Below are 12,338 nucleotides of genomic sequence, written 5' to 3'. Positions count from 1 at the left end.
GAGCCACACAATCCAGGGACCTAAACTTTGTCATCACAATAAACAAAACATGTTGGAGGGATAGGTTCCTGACCCAGAGACTCCCCAGACTCTGGAATAGATTGTCCATACATGTCAAGCAGAGCACCTCTTTGGCCCTCTTCAAAAGGAACCTTGATGATCGGATGGGAGAAAGGAAATTTACTCCGGGAATCACGTCAGTCGCCCTGCTAGACAGGAGTCCAGTAAAGTAAATAGTGTGGGAAGAAATAGCCGGGGAATTGTTATGGCTAGGCTTGTTTAGGCCCTAGGGCCGATAGCCTAGTACCAACCTATGAACCTATGAACATCACATCACCACATCCCCCATCTCCTGGTGGGTTACATACTATGACCTTCCAATGACACATAATTGGAGAGCTGATATCCGCCCAACTGTTGACAAGCCACCAGAGACTGCCAATGTTCCCTTTTGGTAACATCCTGTTGGATTACATTTATCATCTTACTGAATCTGCAAGATGACATTCATCACATTGCAGATGTGGCAACAGCCTGATACCCAGTAGGGGGCGGCAGGCCAGATCAGCATTGAGGTAACTGCTGCACTACTACATCCACAGCTCTGGCTGACACTGCATAAAACAGCAACATGAATGGAGACTTAAAAAACAACAAACTACAAATACATTTAAAATAACGATAGCAATAAAAAGAAAAACATGACTGAGCAAAACATTAGGAAAATTCTGTAATACTGTCAAGCATAAAATTACCTGAATGAGTAAAATGTTTTTAGGTATTTCATTGCAGTGTAGATAGTAGACCCTTTTTGACAGACCAAATGGCACTATTATAGAAAGTGTACCAAAAACAACAGGATGACAAGGATCCTGGGCAATCTTCCTGTGTGTACATGGCAAGACAAAGTGCTGCAAGTGACCATAGGGACCATGGAAGGTGGATCAGGACACCTCCAGTGCACTGTTGTACAGCCAAAGAAAATACAGAGAAATAGCAAATATGGCCTAGCATACAGAAGCCTACAGGGCAACATGTAGGTCATCTTAGTGGACACAGCCACAGCTGCCAAAACAGTGGCATATACACAAACCACATGCAGTGGTCAACAGCCACATTCTATGGTACATGTTAGTCACCTGTATGAGATTGACTATAATACTATGAGGCATGCTCAGGATAGCCCAGTTAGAAGTAATACTAGCGCAGAATTTGAAAAGGGCAGTGCATGCAATATGCCAGGTAGGCAGACTAGTGTGTCTCACATGAATGCCAAAGTTTGGAAATGGACATAATAAAGTAGTAAAGAAAACTCACAGATGTGCTGTATGCTAAGGCAACACATGACTGAAGGACAACCAATGGCAGGCCATTGATTAGTGCCCTAATGGAATTAATGCTTCACAGAGGTAAGGTGGGCAACACACCAAGGTTTCCTGCATCTTCACTTCATATGGGCCAGAATAAATGTATTTGCAGTAGGAGGGATTTACACTACTGACAGCAGTGTAATAATACACAATTTTGCAAGTAGTAAAACCATATGCAGCTATAATATTACTGACATATATCCTTACAACTGGAGCAATTCTATGTCCCTCCAAAATGTGCTTGTTGTACTCAATCTCACCAAACATTGAAAATAATTAAAGAAATGAAAGATGCTAATCGCCTAAAATATTCCGCATTTGCCTGGGTATTTTAAATGGAATTACATCTGTCACAAGTACTTTAGAAGTTTGGAGAACTTTCCTTAACCTCTTCTTTTCAACCATTGGTAAAGAAGGTCAAGATGGCACATCTTTGGATCATTGTGTAATGATATCAAAGAGGAGTTTGCTTTTTGGGAGCATGTTTGAAAGTTGCTACTGGGTATATATCTTTCATGTTCCTGTGTGCTGCCACACGCTAGGGACAGTGCCATTCATGCAGCCATTCCCATTCCTTTTCCCTTAACAAAAACCACCATGGGATAATTATGTGACAGTCTATCACATCCTCCAAGCCTACTACCATTGTTTAGGATCCTGTAATCAGCTATGTTTGCATATTAATAACTGGGAGCACATGCTAGACATACATGGGATGCAGGCGCCCATTCCTACTCATGATATACACCATCCAGTGTGCCACCAGTGGATCACATCAATGACATTCCTCAGAGGGGACACCCTACAAACAGGGTCATGCTTGGTCAGCACACATATCTGCTGAAGGCATCTTGAGCCTGTCACAAGGAAAGTCTCACAGTGCAACAACATCTGCAGGGGGTGTGCTAATGACACACCATGTGACTAAGCCCTACCCACCTCTGAAAACCTCCCCACATTGAAGGCACCATCAATTCCCTGTACAGTCTTCCAGTCTCATCACACCCATCAATCAATGACACATGCACATACACATCATTCATCCTCAGATATCTATTGCCATCCCCCTGTTACTGCAGCCTTACCCACACAGGGATATGATGGCAGCTGTGCTCTGCCCTTTCTACTCACTTATCAGGGTAATTTATGTCTAATGCACAAGATGATCAGTCCATGCAAGCAAAACCTGGTTGATGTATTGCATGTATTATCGTTACTCTTTATTTGGTCTAATCTGGCCCATAGCTGTGAATCAGATGCTGTATTATGACAAATGTCATGCCATGGCCTTCACTTGTGGTTGTATCTGGATTTTATTTATTTATTTATTTAGTTGCATTTGTTTACTGGGAAATTCTGATTGGACACAGGTCCCTTTTCAGCGGATGCCCGGGGAGAAAAGCTCCACATCATCTACATGATAAATAGGGATACAAAGTTGCAGCAAGAGTAAACAACATTACAGGTTGTTGGCTTTAATACAATAACAAGATATTGATTATCAACAGTATATACAGTAAATGTGGCAAGTTAAGATAGTTTCTTGTCATTTATAATATTAGTAACAAAGTTGTCAGACAAGATTTTATAGTATGCAAAGAAAACTAGCTAATTCTGACTGTGGTTAGTAGTGGCAGTAGTATAGTTGGGTTAAGAGTCTAGGTGGTGGTGGGAAGGTAAGGGTGGGGGGTGTAAGTCTGGATTAGAACAAGAACAAAGCTAGTGCAAATTTAAGTGGAATTTGAGCACAGTCTTGAAAAGGCTGCTGGAAGGTAGAGTAGTTACAGAGGGTGGAAGATCGTCCCAAAGTTTAGATATGGTACATGAATATATGGCTTCTCCTGTTGAGTTTTTGGGTTTGATAGCAGTGAGTTGATTTTTGTTGCTAGATCTTAGGGGCCTAGTGGGCTAATAGGGTTGGAGAAGGGTTTGAAGGGAAGGGATGTTAAGTGAGTGGTTAATAAGTTTATGAACAAGGGTGAGTTGATTAAAGTGAAGAAGTTGTGGGAGTTCTAGCCAGTTTAGTTCTTTAAGAGAGATACAATGATGGCTGCGGTAGGAAGTTCCAGTGGCAAGTTTAGCAATTTTGTTGTAACAAGCATCCAGCTTGTGTAGGTCTATTTGTCTAGGTTTGGTAAATATAGGGGATTTGCTCTTATCTGATGAAGTTGAGAAGGTTCTTGACGAAAGCGCTTATCTCTCTCTTTATTATTTTGGTTTAATAAAAAGTGTTTTTACCACTCCAAAAATGTTTTGCGGCCATTTACTACAAGTTTGTGATACCAGGAGTGCTGACTTTGTTTTCCTATAGATGTGGACTTTTGTGCTTTTTTTGGTGGTTTTATCCTTCACAATTTCAACACCATGCCCCACCTTCCCTGCTGGCTCCTGTAATCCTCTCATTTTATATCAATGCCCTGTTTTATCTGTCTGTATATCAACATTTTGTGTAACAATGCTGCAGACTTTTGGCACGTGCTGCATTACATCACGAGAGTCTCATAAGCAACAATCAATCTGAACACATGTTCAGTAATGTTTCAGGTCTGTAACAGTATTGTTTTTTACACATTCTCTGCCATTCTCTTTGGGTTGACTACGGGTGTCTCTAGTTATGGCTCCAGGATATATCCAGCATTGCCAGTAAGATATACCTGTTGTTTCTCTACTCTTTAGTTCATGAAACACCACATATACCTCTCCACATGCTGCTACATGGCTTCAAAAACTATGTAGTTTCCATGAAGCAGTTAGCTTGCACATATTCACCATGTCCCACATTGGCTTTTGAAAGGTCCCTGTAGCAAGGACTGCAAATGCTTACATAATAAGTATTCCATGCACCCCCAAGCATCCACACAATGGTGAAACGTGTACAAGCTCATGTATGGTGTCTCTCTCTGCAGGCATCAGCCTACTCGTTCCTTGTGATGAAGAGGATGGACTATTACGTGTGGTTGGATCCTCTGGTGGTGTGGAGTATAATGATGCACATCTTTGTTGTTATTGAGTAAGAGGGTTATCACAGACATGTACATGTCTGCTAAATATGTTGCTGTCCCTAACATATTAGAATGGTCTCTATCTGTTCACCAGGATTTTATGGTGTAATGCTATGCCAGCAGTCGCAGCATTATATACAGTTTTTATCCATTTTTGGACTACCCTGTCATGTCATTTAACTCTGATTTGCATTCAATATCTCCCTTCATTATCACAATATTGATCACTTCTATCTCTTTATTTGATAATTTGTGTACCATGCCCACCATACTCTTTTGTGATCTTAACTACCCTCATTGACGATGAGTGAATTGGGTCCCCCCGCATGTCACAGCTCATCACAGAAATTTTCTTAATTCATTGTGCTGTTTGTTTATAAATCCTAACTAAACCTACTATGCCTTTGGAATAAGCCTCACAGAGCATACCTCTCAAACTCTTAGAGCAGAAAATTTGGACAAAGCCATAAATAATGGGACAAAGGCCTAAAAATAAGGACTGGTTTTAAATATTGCTCTTATAAACACAGAAAGTTCATAAAACAACAGATTTTGTATCAGCATGCATTTTCTAAAGTATATGAAGTCTGAAACTCAAGCGCCTTTCATTATTTTTTGGCTTCAATTCTCAATGTCTTGCCAATAATTTGCCAGAAAACCAAAATTTTATGAGGAACAGACAAAAAATATGAGGCATACATCTGGACATTCTGTGAAAATCTATACAGTTGAGAGGTATGTCACAAAGCAATAAAAATAAATCACTTAATAACAATCTTCAAAAATAAGTTTGACACATTACAGGACACAAAAATATGTAGGATAATGGCAACCAGACATCTTGAAGCCCATACTAGCACATGCTAAACACCCCAGTCTATTAATGAACGAAAATATTGTAAAGAAGATGTAGACTGTTAATGGACTTCATTCTTCATTTAGAAATGTACTGCTGACATTGTCATACTTTTTTCACACAGATCCTTTTATGCTGTATTACATTTTCTTTTTGTTTCTTTTATCTTTTTACCTCACTTGCCATTTCCTGGAAAATAGCCTGCAATCACAGACCAGTCTCACTGTAAACACATTGTGTCTAACCAAACCTGCTGTATTGCACAGCCATATACCTACTGTGCATTTGCCAGGTGATAGGAAGAACAATGTCTTTATTACTGTCTGAATGTTATAAACGGTCACCTGCTTGCACATACAAATGCATAGTATAAGCTGTAGTGTCTAGACATGCAGCACATTTATTTCCGACACAACATACCAGTTGATGGCATACATTACCTGTCACTCCTGTATCCACTGAGTAGGAGAACCACCAGGAACATAAATAAGCTATGTGTACAGCCACATAGACCAGCATCACTCATGATACATTAATTGTTCACAAAATATAAACATCACATACTCTACTACCAAAAACACATCCAAGACATAACACATAAATCCCTATATATTTTTAAACCTAGAACTTCATTCAGGTTATGTCAGATGATATATGTTTTCTTGGATTTAAAAATGTAAATAGTGTATTATATTACATGTGTATAATTTTCTTTTACCCTGAGATTCATTAACACCTATACTAAGTGTAAAGTAAATGTACACCATTCTAAGTGAACAGACAACACAAGCATAACTCACACCTTCTTCTTCCTAATTTTAGTTTTCCTACTAATTTTCTTACAGCCTTAAATATCAAGGGGGATTCATAAAGGTTACCACAAAGTGTAGACTACATATACACTTAGTGTAATGTTTCTGTGTGACTAGAAAGCACAAAAATATGGTAGGGATGTTCTTGAATACAGATCATGTACATTTAACATACAAGTTATGTACTGTTGCCAGGACTGTTGTTTCTTTGCAAGATGAATTACCTCAACAAGAAATTGGAAGTACATTTGCATTCTACCAGTTTCTTTTAAAAGAAAGACAGATTCTATATGAGTTTGAAAATCTGTCTAATTTCTATTTAGTCTACTAAATCAAAGTGGTTATCTTTTTCCTTCATTGTCTGAAGCTGCTATTTGAACTATGAAAATTCTCCCCAGGATTCATTGAACTCTATCTAGGTTTCACGCAGAGCCTACATTGAGTGTTTTCACATCCGCGATGTTGCTTATTGTGCAGCATTGTGCCATGCATATTAATGCAGCATGGTGCGCATAAGCAAGGTTTCATGGCTTGCACCAGTGTTGCCGGCCATGAAACCTCTAATATGAATGCGGATCATACTCCAAACCTTTTAGTGCAAAAAATCTGGACAAAGACTAAAATAATGGGGGGGGGGGGCAAAGGCCCAAAATTATGGACAGATTTACAATATTGTTCTTATAAACTTAGAAAGAAGCTAGAACAATTGGATTTGTGTTAGCATGCATTTTCTGATGGATATGAAGTATGAAGCTCAAATGTATGTCATTATGTACTGACTTCAGTCTTTAGTGATTCTCCAGAAAAACACAAATTTTACAAGAAACAGCCCAGAAATATAATGCAAACATCTGGATATTCTGTAAAACTCTGGACAGTTGGGAGGTATGATGTAGATTCCATGTAAGATTGCTGGCCATGAAAGCAGGCTGTAGGACAGCCCAGCAGTTGCTTTTCCCTTATTTGAGTTTTCTTCAGTAAAACTTGTTTGGGGCACTGCCAGAGATTATTTTTCCTCATTTCAACTATGTCTCCAATTTTTTTTTTTTTTTTTTTTTTGAGGCGAGTGTTTGCACTATGCACCACTTAGCACAAACATGTTTGGTTATGTTCATCTGGTATGCATGAAATGCAGCAGTGAACAAACTGGAGGAATGGACCACACAGGTTGCAGACAGGACCCAGACAGCCACAAACATAAACAGGATGCATTCAATTAGTACTATTGGTCATCACACAAACAGAGTAAGTCAGTGGTGGCTGGTGACTTCAAATCACAGGGGGGCTGCAGGAGACAGCTGAATGGGTGGGGTCAAGGGGAAGGGGTGTGGTCAAACAGAAAGGGGAGGAGCTATGCACAAAACCACAAAAAACTAACTTTAATTAAATACGCTGCCCTGGGTGGCAAACCATCATTATGAAAGTCCAATCAAGACAAAAATAAGTGTAGAAGAATAAAAATATTTCAATGCATTGGCTGCATGACAGCTTACTTAATATCTAGATGGAAACAAAAGGTTGTGAGTTATGAAAAAATAAATTACTTTTTAAATACATTACTGGAATGCCAGTCAAAATCAAGTATAAGAAAAACCAGAAGCACTCAACTCAAACCACTTCTCCTTGCACTGCAGTTCTAATATATAATATATTCAGCTTTATTAAAGTACCAAGTAACATGCTGAAAGTAGAAATCTATGTGATGCCCCCACTTGTAAAAATGTTTCTTATCCAAAAAAGACCTGCTGCCTGACAACTTGTTTCATGGGGAAAACATGATAAAAGTAAGAAATGAAAAGCAAACAAGAAACAAGCTCAAGATACATTGCTTAAAGGGTTACTGTACAGGTTATGGACCACACATGATTGGCATTCTGTTTACTTTACTGGTAAAGTCTGTAGAGATGACTAGAAGTCTCCAACAAGTGTAATGAGCTTTTTAAAATAATGGAATCCTGTCCTTTAATACCCAAGGCTTATACATTATCTAGTCAAGTATTCTCTGCATGGCAACAACAGAAAGGCTTTCAATGTTGGCAATTCTTTAACAGTATGCTTATTAAAGCTTACTTGCATCTTACGATCTCAGACAAGCTTACCTTATGGTCATTAAAGCATTGCTACTTAAACACAGAGCAACAGGCACTTTGAGTAATAAGCATAAATCAACAGTACAAAAATATGACAGAAACCAGACCATTCTGCAAAATCAAGGACAGATGAAAAGCCACTGTAGTACTTATGCAGTGTGTCCTCCCCATCCAAGGTAGATACAACTACTCCTTGCCTTGCTTGGACACATCCAGAGTCACTACATGGGGGAGTGGGGTGCAACAAGCATGTCACAATTTGAAATCTCTCTGGCTGACTGTGATGGCCCTGACACATTTGTCATACCTCACAACCTCAAGAGCAAGAAATCTCGACAAAGCCATACACAGAAGTGGGACAAAGGCCCAAAAATAAGGACAATTTTTAAATATTGCTCTAATAAACTTAGAAAGATAATAGAATAGGTCTTGCATTAGTATGAATTTTCTGAAGGGTATAAAATCTGAAACTCAAATGTCTGTCATTTTCTAACTTCAGTCTTTAGTGATTTGTCACTAATTTGCCAAAAAACACAATTTTATGAAAAATCGACCAAAATGCGATGCAAAAATATAAAATAGACACACAATACAGCTGCTACCTGTCAAAGAAGGGACACTTTAATATTAGTACTGCTACCTTGAGCAGATGACAAAATAAAAGAATCTACATGCATTTCAAGTAATCTATAACTTTGATTATTACAGTTATTTCTTAATTGTAAACCCTCCATGTTTTCTTCCAAAATTGCTATTTTACGGAGGGATTATTAGGGGGAAGAGCAACATTTTGAGCCAAAAATTGGGGACAGTTGAGAGGTTGGCTATGCCTAATTCTATAAAGCAATATATTTGCATGCACCTCTCAACCTGTTAATGCAGTAAATCTGAACAAGGCCAAATATATTGGGGGCACATATAAACAGTACTAAAAATTGCTCTTGTATAAATTGAGACAGTTGATAGAACAGCTCTTACTTTAACATGCATTTTTCTGAAGGTTATGAAGTCTGAAACTTATTATTTAGTGACTTAATTCCTAAATGATTTGCCAGAAAACTACAAATTTTATGAAGAACAAACCAAAAATAAGAAGCAAAAATCTATTTATTCTTTGAAAATCTGGACAGTTGGGAGGTATAGTTCAGCTGGGCCTGTCTGAGTTTGCTGCCCTTCCCCCCTGACAAAATAATGGTTGAATGGAGCCTCTGCAGCCATTCCAATGAACCATTACTTGGCTATTTCACTCCATTTACCATAAACACTAAAGTGCATACTGCTTTACTTCTATGATGAGTTGGACTTCATTTGAAAGTTTTATTTTGTATTTTACAGCACAAACACTAAGTCATCTGTTAAACAAAGCAATGCAGTCTCACAATGAAAACTTAGCATTAAAACTTCTCTGCCCTTGAAACTCACATTCATTGAAACAGCATTGAAACCCACATTCAAAGAAAATACATTTTGCCAGTGGCAAATAAAGATTAATTTTGGGCTGTTTTCAAATCATAGGCCCCTTGCATATGAAACATACATGTGCTCTTTGATACACCTTCCTCATTGTACTAAAATTATATTCCTTGTACAATACAGTACACTTGTTAGAGGGTGTTTTAAATTTGTTTTGAACATTTTTCCAGTAAGCAATGAAACAAACCATATGCACCCATAATGGCAAAACTGCCCAGTTGAGAACATTTATCATAAAAAAGTCTACTCAGACTTCCACAGTCCACCATTATTAGTAAATATACACAATTCTACAGTCCACCATTATCAGTAAATATGCACAATTCCACAGTCCACCATTATTAGTAAATATGCACAATTCTACAGTCCACCATTATCAGTAAATATGCACAATTCTACAGTCCACCTTTATCAGTAAATATGCACAATTCTATAGTCCATTATCAGTAAATATGCACAATCTCTGAAGTAAGTCATCTAAATAATTCCACATTAAAGAAATCTGTAACTAATGAAGCGGTTGCTGCTAGCAATCACCTTTATATTTCATGGTTTCATCGAAAAATAAAGTGTCTATTGCCCCTCAGGAATAAATTGCCTATATTACATTAAAAAATGATAAGCTAGTAATAATATTGCAAGAGGAAATGGATGGCAAACTGATAACAGACTCATAGTTAGTATCTTCACCAAGGAGAACATTCTCAGTATGGCAGCATTCCCCCCTTGTGGGAGTAGAACCCACAGCCTTCTGCATCAAAAGCAAGTACACAACCTGCTGTGCTATAGTATTAACTAGGCAAAGCACTAAATTTCTATTCCCCTGCAGCTCTCAGCTCCTTGTAAAATCTACTCAATACTCAACTGCATCTCAACTTCGCAGCTCAAGAAAACTGGAAAAAGCCAAAATGTATTGGGGGGGGGGTCAAAAGCCCAAAAACCAGGGACACATTAAACATTGCTTGTATAATCTTGGAAAATTGCTAGAATAAAATGTTGTGTTGCCACCATACATTTTACTGCTAAGGTCCCTGAGCAAAAAACAGTCAGAGTAACATACCACTACGCCACATCAGCTGCTTTGTAAAAGAGAGGAAGACTGAAACTTAAATGGCTATCATTTAGTGAATTCAGTTCTCACCATAGCTGTCAACCTCTTAGTACAAAACACCTGGACAAACCCAGTAATGAGGGAATACAGCCCTCAAACATATTCAGTGAATTCAGTTCTTGCCATAGCTGTCAACCTTAGCACAAAAACCTGGACGAAGCCAATAATGGGGGAATACAGTCCCAAAAATAGGGACAAATTTAAAATATTCATCTTATAAACTTAGAAAATTGCTAGAAAAAAGGTTGTGCTACTATGTATTCTGAAGAACATGAAGTTTGAAATTCAAATGCCGGTCAATTTTACTGCTGACAGAACAAAAACAATTTTCAGCAGAGACCCAGGGATTAATACTGCAGACACGTCTTTGTGAAATGACAGGGCACCAGAGCAAATCCACACAAACACTGGGAGGAGATGCAGACTCCACACAGAAGGCACCCCAACCAAGAATCAAACCAGAAAACCTATAGCTGTGAGGCAACAATACTACCACTGCACCATCAAATATGCAAGGAATTAAACATTCAGAAACCTGAAGTCTGAAATTCAAATGCCTGTCAATTTTACTGCTGACAGAACAAAAATAATTTTCAGCAGAGACGTAGGGATTAATACTGCAGACACGTCTTTGTAAAATGGCAGGGCAACAGAGCAAATCCACACAAACACTGGGAGGAAATGCAGACTCCACACAGAAGCCACCCCAACCAAGAATCAAACCAGAAAACCTACAGATGTGAGGCAACAATACTACCACTGCACCATCAAATATGCAAGGAATTAGCCATTCAGAAACCTGAAGTCTGAAATTCAAATGCCTGTCAATTTTACTGCTGACAGAACAAAAACAATTTTCAGCAGAGATGCAGGGTTTAATACTGCAGACACGTCTTTGTAAAATGGAAGGGCACCAGAGCAAATCCACACAAACACTGGGAGGAGATGCAGACTCCACACAGAAGCCACCCCAACCAAGAATCAAACCAGAAAACCTATAGCTGTGAGGCAACAATACTGCCACTGCACCATCAACTATGCAAGGAATTCAACATTCAGAAACCCTTAAGTCTGAAATTCAAATGCCTGTCAATTTTATTTAACATTTTTTAATCAGGACAGTCTGACTTGGAACAAAAAAACAATTTTCAGCAGAGGCCCAAGAAGAAATAATGCAGACATGTCTTTGTAACATGGGAGGACACAAAAGCAAACCCACACAAACACAGGGAGAAGATACAGACCCCAAAAAGAAGGAACCCCAGCCAAGAATCAAACCTGAGAACCTGCAGCTGTAAGGCAACAATGCTACCAGTGCACCATCAAATAAAAACAAACCCATGCAAACACAGGGAGAATATAACAGACCCCACAAAGAAGGAACCCCAGCCAAGAATCAAACCTGAGAACCTGCAGCTGTGAGGCAACAATGCTACCAGTGCAACATCAAATAAAAGCAAACCCACACAAACACAGAGAGAAGATAACAAACCCCACAAAGAAGGAACCCCAGCCAAGAATCAAACCTAAGAACCTACAGTTGTGAGGCAACAATGCTACTACTACACCATCAAATATCAAGCATTGCAGCATTTACAAACCACAGATATTATGAGGAACAGAT

Source organism: Protopterus annectens, chromosome 3.part1 (genome assembly GCF_019279795.1).
Source record: "Protopterus annectens isolate FY-2018-M chromosome 3.part1, PAN1.0, whole genome shotgun sequence".
In the NCBI taxonomy this organism is placed as follows: Eukaryota; Metazoa; Chordata; order Ceratodontiformes; family Protopteridae; genus Protopterus; species Protopterus annectens.
The sequence above is the reverse complement of the archived record's forward strand: the minus strand, read 5'-3'. Positions refer to the sequence as shown.